At 29.9% G+C, this 9,480-nt stretch overlaps 1 long non-coding RNA gene across 1 annotated transcript; it reads left to right on the top strand.

Annotated features, from left to right (window-relative positions):
- Positions 1-5,634: 5,634 nt before the first annotated feature.
- Positions 5,635-6,148, top strand: LOC142620945 (uncharacterized). The gene is made up of 2 exons (XR_012841667.1): positions 5,635-5,774; positions 5,875-6,148. It is a non-coding gene; the product is annotated as an uncharacterized LOC142620945 (long non-coding RNA).
- The last annotated feature ends 3,332 nt before the right edge of the window (positions 6,149-9,480 follow it).

Genomic DNA, 9,480 nt, shown 5'->3' with positions numbered 1-9,480 from the left:
ATAAAAGAATGTATGAAATTGATTTCTAGAGTTTTCATTTGTGATCTAATTCAACTAATCTAGGAAAATTTTTACATTACTTATAAAAAAAAAAATCTAGGAAAAATTGCAGATTGTCTTATTTCTCAGTAAGTATTAAAAAAATTTTTGTTGTCCATTTAAAAATTTCACATGTAGATTAATAAAGTTATATTTATTGTCTGTATTTGCTAGGTGTTCAGCAACAAGTTTAACTAGGCATTTTGAACCTATGGCTGAAATTTATGTTGTTCCTTGGAAGTTCAAATTTGAAATCAATTCTTCATTCATTGTGGTTTTTCATTGCGTAATTTCTCTCTTACTCCTCTTGATGAGTTTTTCCTTTTCACTAAAATTTTAACAGGTTTGGTATTTGACTAAAAGAAAGTTTTTTAGCATGAAGCACCTATTTCATTCTATTTGTCCTCACCACAAGGAAAACATTAAGGTAAAACATAATCTATTTAAAATTTTTAAAGGATGAACTTAATTGTTTCTTATATATAACCGAAGCCTTAGACCTTGTTTAGACATTAGCATTATTTAAATAAATAAAAAAATTCTGATAGGACTCAAAAAAAAAAAAAAAGACTCACGTGTGTGTGTGTGTGTATATATAACTATTGGGATTCAACATAAAAGATAATGGAATTAGGTATTATAATTTTGATATTGTTTCATATTTTGAATTGTCTATATTATTATTACAATGATAAAGTCATATTGCTACTCAAATTTGAAGCTTGGTGTGTCTTTCTCATATGTTTATATCTTTGCAGTTTATATTAGTTTTGAGTGTGTGTGTGTGTATATATATAACTATTGAGAGTTTTGCTTTATTAATTTAAGAATTGTAAATTACTTTGTAGGTTCCGGTAACTATGCAGTTGCAAATCAACAATGTTCTATGTTAGACAATACTTCTAAACTATGGAAAAACATAGAAGTTAAATGTTTCTTCATTTTAAATGTTTTTTTTTAGTCAATAGTTTTTCCGTGTATCGTACAGGTTAGCGATTAGTTAATATATAACAGTGGTTGTAGGGGAACTTTTGGTGGTAATAAGTACTTATGTATATGTAATTCGATTTAAGATCAAGTTGCAGATCTCATGTACTTCTATGCTATTTCTCTCAAGTCTATGACTTTTAGTTTTTATAATATTTATATTTTGAAAGTCCAATAAAAAAATTTCATAATTTCATTTCTTCACACCAAATTTTGTGTTAATTAGATGTTATTTACTATTTGCTCCATAAATTCATTAAAAAAAAAATTAAGTTTAAACATTTTATTATGAGGTAGTTATTGATTTCTAATTGTTTTGATATTTTACTATCTTTTTCTTTTAATAAATTTGAGTTACAATTGGGGGGAGACTTAGATATTTGGATGTAGTTCTAACAAACCATTCAACAACAAATTCTCTCCCATAGTTGAAGTAGATAGAATTGAACTCTTTATGTTGCACAATCTCACCATCACAAAAGGATCCAAGTTTTTCATTGCGACTATTACTCCTGATTTTAGCTTGGCTTTATAGACGCTTCCATTTCCTCCCCTCCCCATGCAAAACTTAGCATCAAAACCATGGGTTGCGTCTATGATTTCCTTAAACATCATTCTTCCATCAAAACTAGCTAGATATCATAAAAACTTCTTTCCTGTCTATGTCATTTGTTTGGTTTGTCTGTGGATCTCTCCTTTTTCTTTGTAAAACAATGAAAATGATAAGGAATGCCAATACAAGCGAAAATGCACCTAGAATAAGAATAGTCATGGCTTGCATACAAATATACATACTGGTGGTTCAAAAAACTTGGCTTCATATGTGAAAGAAATGGTAATGACTCAATAATTATCTTGTGAGTGACTTATTAGATTGTTCTTAAGTTTGTATGAAACCATTATTCCTAATTAAATAAATGTAATGATCATAATTTAGGAAACAGAGCTTGGGCTTCCTGTAAAGCATGCAGATGTATATTTAAAAATTCATCTTCGTAATGATGGTACACCTGTTAACGCCGCAGCAGAAAGCAACATTGTTAGTAATATCATGATTTACCAATTGTAATATTGAATCCATTAACATTGTTAATTTCTAATTTGTTATTGTGTTCAAATTTTGAATATTAGGAATCTTTATGATAACTTGGAGGAGCGAATGACCCAATTGATGCAACTAGTGCAAAATCAGCAAAATCATTCTTCAGAAGCTAGTCGGGTATTAAATTTTAATGTTTTAAGAATGTATTGGGTGTTTAAATTTTATAAGTGTAGCAACTATTATTTTGTTACTCAATATGATTTCTTTATGAACTTATTAGAAACTTTTAATTTGTATTCAGTGTGGTTTCAGTTTAGATCATCTATCTCTAACTCCTCATAGATTGCAAGCTTCATCCCATCAAGAAACTAGCACATAGCGGTAAATGCAATGTTGCAATGTTTTATAAGGACTCCATGGGCTATTCTGTAACTGCTTTGAACAATAACATTTATTTTGGAAGTATTTTACTTAGTTTATAATATTGTCATAGTTTGGGTGGTTGTTCTTTTAGTGTAGGTAGACAATTGTGTCTTGTTACATCCAAATTTATTTTGGAAGTATTCTACTTTGTTTATAATATTGTCATAGTTTAGGTGGTTGTTAGTGTTTTGTTCAATTTAAGATCATACATATATTGGTATGAAATTTCATTCACATTTGAATCTATGATTAATGTGTTATTGTGTTAGTTTGGACACTTGTTATTGTGAAATATTGATGATTAGGTTAGTTTGAGCAAAACAGTAGTTTGGACATATAGTGGAATATTGATGATCAGGTTAGACATTTGTTAATTTCAAAGTAGGTTTATATAGTAGTATTTTTAATATTACATAAAACAAAGTTCTTTTTAGTGATGTTTTAAAAACACCGCAAAAAACAATGAGAAGATCCTTTTTAGTGGCGTTTTATAGGCGTTGCTAAAAGTATTTTCCTGTGTCGCTAAATATATTTTCCTAATTTTTTTATGAAAATGGTATATTATATAGTGATGTTTTAAGAAACATCGCTAAAAGATTTTGAACGCTGCTAAAGATTCATATATGGCAACATTTTCCGAAACATCACGATAGAGCTATAGCGACTAGTCTATTGCGACGTTTTTTAACATTGCAAAAAAATAAAATAAAAAATAAATCATTGTAGACCATTTGAGTCTATAGCGATTATTTGGGTTTTTAGCGACGTTTTACAAACGTCGCCTAAACCCAGATTTCTTGTAGTGACACATTGTAGCAAGTTGGGTCATACTACTGATTAATGCTATAAATTACATGGATTTCCACCTGGTTTTAAGTTCAAAAACAAGTCTTCAATGGCACATTAGGTGTCCCAAGTCAAGCTCAAGAATCACTGCCTTTTCTTCTCCTTTTCACAATTATCCTGGTTTTAATCCTGATCAATATCAGCAGTTGTTAGCTTTGATCAATGCTTCAAGTTCACCATTGACATCAACACCCCAAGTGAAAGAAGCTCCAATAGCTAATGCAGCTTCTTCTAATATGACAAGTATTGATTTTTCTCATTGTGTGTTTTCTGCACAGGTGGTTAACAGAAGGGCTTATGGTAGAAATACTTGGGTGTTGGTTACTGGTGCTACTGATCACTTTGTATGTTCTGTGCATTTGTTAAACACAATAACTGCTACTACACAATCTTTGGTACAATTGCCTAATGGGGAATCAGCACAAGTAACACACACACACACACATACACACACATATATAGGAACTTTTGTTTTATCTCCTTCTCTTATTCTCAAGAATGTTCTTTGTGTTCCATCTTTTACTTTCAACCTTTTAGTTGTTAGTACAATCACTCAATTCCAGCCATATTGTCTTGTTTTTCTCTCTAGTTACTGTTTTATTTAGGACCTTATCTCTTGGAAAATGATTGGAGTGGGGCAAGCAATGGATGGATTGTACTCGTTGCAGTGTGAGTCTTCATGATACTCCCAGGTCATCCCTTGCCGATCTCTTGGTTGCTCACAAATTAGGTGCTGTGTTTCATCCTTGTTAGAACTCATTGTCAATTAGTAGATATGCTCACTAAGGCATTGGGTTTTAATCAATTCTCTAATCTTGTATGCAAAATGGGAATGATAAACATACATACAACAGCTGCTCTTGAGGGGGAGTATCAGATTGAAGGCAGCAACAAGCAATAAGAGCAGTAGAGTCTCACTGACTTGGCCAGAAATGGAGATGGATTTGTAGAATTGGTTAAGGACTAAACGACAGAAATTCCTAGTTCTACAGTGTATATAGGACTCGTAGTTTAGCAGAATGTTTAAGCATCAACACGTGTGTTAGTTATTTATTTTATGTTCTAGCAATTAGAGGTTAGCTCTGTACAGCGTGTATATAAACACTTTGTAATCCTTTTCTAATTAATTGATTCCGAAATATCTCCATTTTCATCAAATCTCTGATAGTAATTTGCATTTTTACCTAATTTTAATAATGAGTCAAAGAAATTTTTTATTTGAAAAATAATTAAATTTCAAGAGATTTAATTACGTGGGGCACATATGAAACTAATGTCATTTCAAAATTATTCGTGCATGTTGTGACTGAAATCATATGTAACTAATTACATGATTGGATCTATTAAATAAAATATATTTGATTTGTTACAAATTTAATATCCTCAGAATAAATTATTCAAATTGAAAATTTGGACCGAATTAGCACTCATTCAAAATTCAAAAATAACATTTATAAATAAAAAATCACCAAGTCATTAAAACTGCTTACGTTGGATGCAAGAAAACCCCTAATTTTTCATGTTATTATGAACAAAAATTCATGTGATAGATTAAATTTTTTTATCTACACGAATTTTCTGTATTCTTTATAGGCAGCTCATTTGAGTTAGGGAAATGCTAAAACTTCTATAAACTCGTATTGACTTTTATTCCCTTTTTTATTTTTTCTTTTTAAATTTTTTATGTCATGAATTGGGTGGAATATCATTGATAACCTCATTTCATTTGAACGTGTTTCTTCAACATTTTTTAAATTGGAATAATCGTGGAAACTACAGCGCCATTCTTCTTAGAATTCATAACACTATATAAGTGGCGAAGTCAGGAATTTATTCTTGGAGGGCTATATATGATTTTTTTTTAATTTTTTTGTGTGTGAAATGTAAAATAGGAATATACAATACTTTATAACTCAATTTTTTCCCTTTTATTTGTTGGTATAATTGTTAAAATACCTATGTACTCATTTTAAAGATGATAAATGTTTAATTATTGTAATTTGTTAAAATATATTTATGGATTGTATTTTATTTAAATGAAAATTATGTTTATTTTTAGACTTTCTTTTATATATATATATATATATATATATATATATATATATATATATATATGTATATTATCAGGTATGGAGGCCAAAATGATAAGGTTATTTAAAAAAATTTAAGCTAGTTATGATATTTTCAAAAATATATATTTTTTTCAAAAATTTGGGGGGGGGGGGGGGGGGGGACCAGGCCCCCCTTGGTCATCAAGTGGCTCTGCCACTGACTATATTCTATATATAGAGAGAAACATATGATGGAATTCTTAACTAATATCTTGACTCCAAAATGGATGTTAAGGTGTCCATTATAAGGGTTATCATAATGTCCTTGCTTCTGTTTTTGTTTCTCTCATCCGCAACTGTAGTTGCTGAACCCGCACTAGGAATCAGTAAGTCGTTTTCTGTGTGTTAGTGTGTGTGTTTGAGCATGAGTCTGAAAATTCCTTAGAGCTTTTGTGTTTATATATGCATTTTCTTGTTATTTTGCAGAGAAAAACAGTGGCTGGAGAGCAACTATCTTCCATACGAAACATATGAGGGGCAATGTACCTCGCGAGCATGGAAGTCCACGAGGCGATATTGGATATTAATATACAACAGCGGTTGTAGGGTAACTGTTGGTGGCAATAAGTACTTATGTATATGTAATTCGTTTTAAGATCAAGTTAGATCTCATGTACTTCCATGCGATTTTTCACAAGTCTAGGACTTTTTATTTTATAATAATAATAATAATATTTATATTTTGGAAGTCCAATAAAAAGATTTCATAATTTTATTTCTCCATACCAAATCTTATGTTAATAGGATATTATCTACTATTTGATTCATAAATTTAATTACAGATTTAAGTTTAAATGTTTTATTTTGATATTTTGAGATAGGGTGTTATAAACCTTCATTTATGCAAGATTCTGTATTTTTTGTTCTTTGATCTTGTTTGATTATTCCAATTAGTTCAAAAACATGTTTTCTATGGTAATGTAGGGTGATTTTAGGATCAAAGTATGTTAGATTTACCCCTTTTCTTTTTTCTTTTCTTTTTTCTCTCTGTTTGAATGCTCATAGGTTATCTTATACTATTCATATACTCAAAAGTTTTTTCTTTCCCCCAAAACACCAGACATTAGATCATCTTTTTTTTCTTTTTCTTTTTTTTGGGGGGGGGGGGGGTTGGGGTTGAATGACATGTTGTTTTGTGTTTTTCATTAACATGTTGACTAAATGGATGACATGACATGATGGTGGCCATCACAATCTAGAAAACGATTCATTGATTATGGTAGGTGCTTAACACTTTCTCACCTAGTAATTTAGTCTTTGATCTTAGATTGATGGTTTATAAACTAAGTCATATCCAATGTAATTTTCATTTTTTTTAATAATAATGACTTTAAGTCGTGTAATTTCGTAAATTGTATCTAGGACCTAGGTCATGTAATGTTCTAATTATATTGAAATTGATACAAATTACATTTAATCTAAATGGATGACATGACATGATGGTGGCCATCACAATCTAGAAAACGATTCATTGATTATGGTAGGTGCTTAACACTTTCTCACCTAGTAATTTAGTCTTTGATCTTAGATTGATGGTTTATAAACTAAGTCATATCCAATGTAATTTTCATTTTTTTTAATAATAATGACTTTAAGTCGTGTAATTTCGTAAATTGTATCTAGGACCTAGGTCATGTAATGTTCTAATTATATTGAAATTGATACAAATTACATTTAATCTAAATGGATGACATGACATGATGGTGGCCATCACAATCTAGAAAACGATTCATTGATTATGGTAGGTGCTTAACACTTTCTCACCTAGTAATTTAGTCTTTGATCTTAGATTGATGGTTTATAAACTAAGTCATATCCAATGTAATTTTCATTTTTTTTTAATAACAATGACTTTAAGTCGTGTAATTTCGTAAATTGTATCTAGGACCTAGGTCATGTAATGTTCTAATTATATTGAAATTGATACAAATTACATTTAATCTAAATGGATGACATGACATGATGGTGGCCATCACAATCTAGAAAACGATTCATTGATTATGGTAGGTGCTTAACACTTTCTCACCTAGTAATTTAGTCTTTGATCTTAGATTGATGGTTTATAAACTAAGTCATATCCAATGTAATTTTCATTTTTTTTAATAACAATGACTTTAAGTCGTGTAATTTCGTAAATTGTATCTAGGACCTAGGTCATGTAATGTTCTAATTATATTGAAATTGATACAAATTACATTTAATCTAAATGGATGACATGACATGATGGTGGCCATCACAATCTAGAAAACGATTCATTGATTATGGTAGGTGCTTAACACTTTCTCACCTAGTAATTTAGTATTTGATCTTAGATTGATGGTTTATAAACTAAGTCATATCCAATGTAATTTTCATTTTTTTTTAATAACAATGACTTTAAGTCGTGTAATTTCGTAAATTGTATCTAGGACCTAGGTCATGTAATGTTCTAATTATATTCAAATTGATACAAATTACATTTAATCTAAATGGATGACATGACATGATGGTGGCCATCACAATCTAGAAAACGATTCATTGATTATGGTAGGTGCTTAACACTTTCTCACCTAGTAATTTAGTCTTTGATCTTAGATTGATGGTTTATAAACTAAGTCATATCCAATGTAATTTTCATTTTTTTTAATAATAATGACTTTAAGTCGTGTAATTTCGTAAATTGTATCTAGGACCTAGGTCATGTAATGTTCTAATTATATTGAAATTGATACAAATTACATTTAATCTAAATGGATGACATGACATGATGGTGGCCATCACAATCTAGAAAACGATTCATTGATTATGGTAGGTGCTTAACACTTTCTCACCTAGTAATTTAGTCTTTGATCTTAGATTGATGGTTTATAAACTAAGTCATATCCAATGTAATTTTCATTTTTTTTTAATAACAATGACTTTAAGTCGTGTAATTTCGTAAATTGTATCTAGGACCTAGGTCATGTAATGTTCTAATTATATTCAAATTGATACAAATTACATTTAATCTAAATGGATGACATGACATGATGGTGGCCATCACAATCTAGAAGACGATTCATTGATTATGGTAGGTGCTTAACACTTTCTCACCTAGTAATTTAGTCTTTGATCTTAGATTGATGGTTTATAAACTAAGTCATATCCAATGTAATTTTCATTTTTTTTAATAATAATGACTTTAAGTCGTGTAATTTCGTAAATTGTATCTAGGACCTAGGTCATGTAATGTTCTAATTTTCAAATTGATACAAATTACATTTTTATCAATAAAATGAGGATTTTTTTTTTTATGTTTGGGTATGGTTTTGTTACTCTGCCAATGACTTAAAATAAGTTGAACTCCAAATATATAACACCCTCAATTTAAAGGGTATGTTATACAAAGTCAAACCGCCAATTTGAGAGACAATTAAATACTATATATAACCCTTACACATGAGTATAAGAAAATAAAAGTCCGAATTTGATAAGAATCTAGTGTAAAAGTGTAGTTTGACTCCTCCAATAAGATAATGACATATCAGCTTTGTTTCAAATAAGAGAATAAACACTAATACACATAATTATAATCCCATTAAAAAATCCTCAAAGATTCAATTGAAGTGCAGATTGTGGTGGCTTGGGAAAATGAGCAAATGAGCCTTTGTTAAACTCGATGTGTTTGAAGTCATGTTTCAATAGAGATAGCTGATGCACCTTTTGGTAAAAATCATGATTGCTTTGCAACTTGAGCTGATGAAATCACTTGATCAAGGTTGGCTTGCACAAGGACCTTCAAGCTTGGTTAAGAATGATTGGTTCCTGGCAGCTTCCCAAGGTATATTGGTTCTCGAGGAAGTTTAGTTTAGCGTTTTAACTTTTAATCTACTAAAAAGGATCGTAATTGTGTGTATTACTACTTAATATTTTATGTGCAATTATTTAAAAAAATCTAAAATATCGCAATATGATTGGATGGCTTAAACATAGATTTCTACACCATGTCCATATTGAATTTAATCTCTAAAAAAAATTAACCGAGTTTGGCCTCTCACATAAAGGACCTAATGC

This window comes from Castanea sativa, chromosome 12 (assembly GCF_040712315.1).
Source record: "Castanea sativa cultivar Marrone di Chiusa Pesio chromosome 12, ASM4071231v1".
Classification (NCBI taxonomy): Eukaryota; Viridiplantae; Streptophyta; class Magnoliopsida; order Fagales; family Fagaceae; genus Castanea; species Castanea sativa.
Note: the sequence above shows the minus strand (reverse complement) of the source record. Positions and strands in the feature narration are given on the sequence as shown.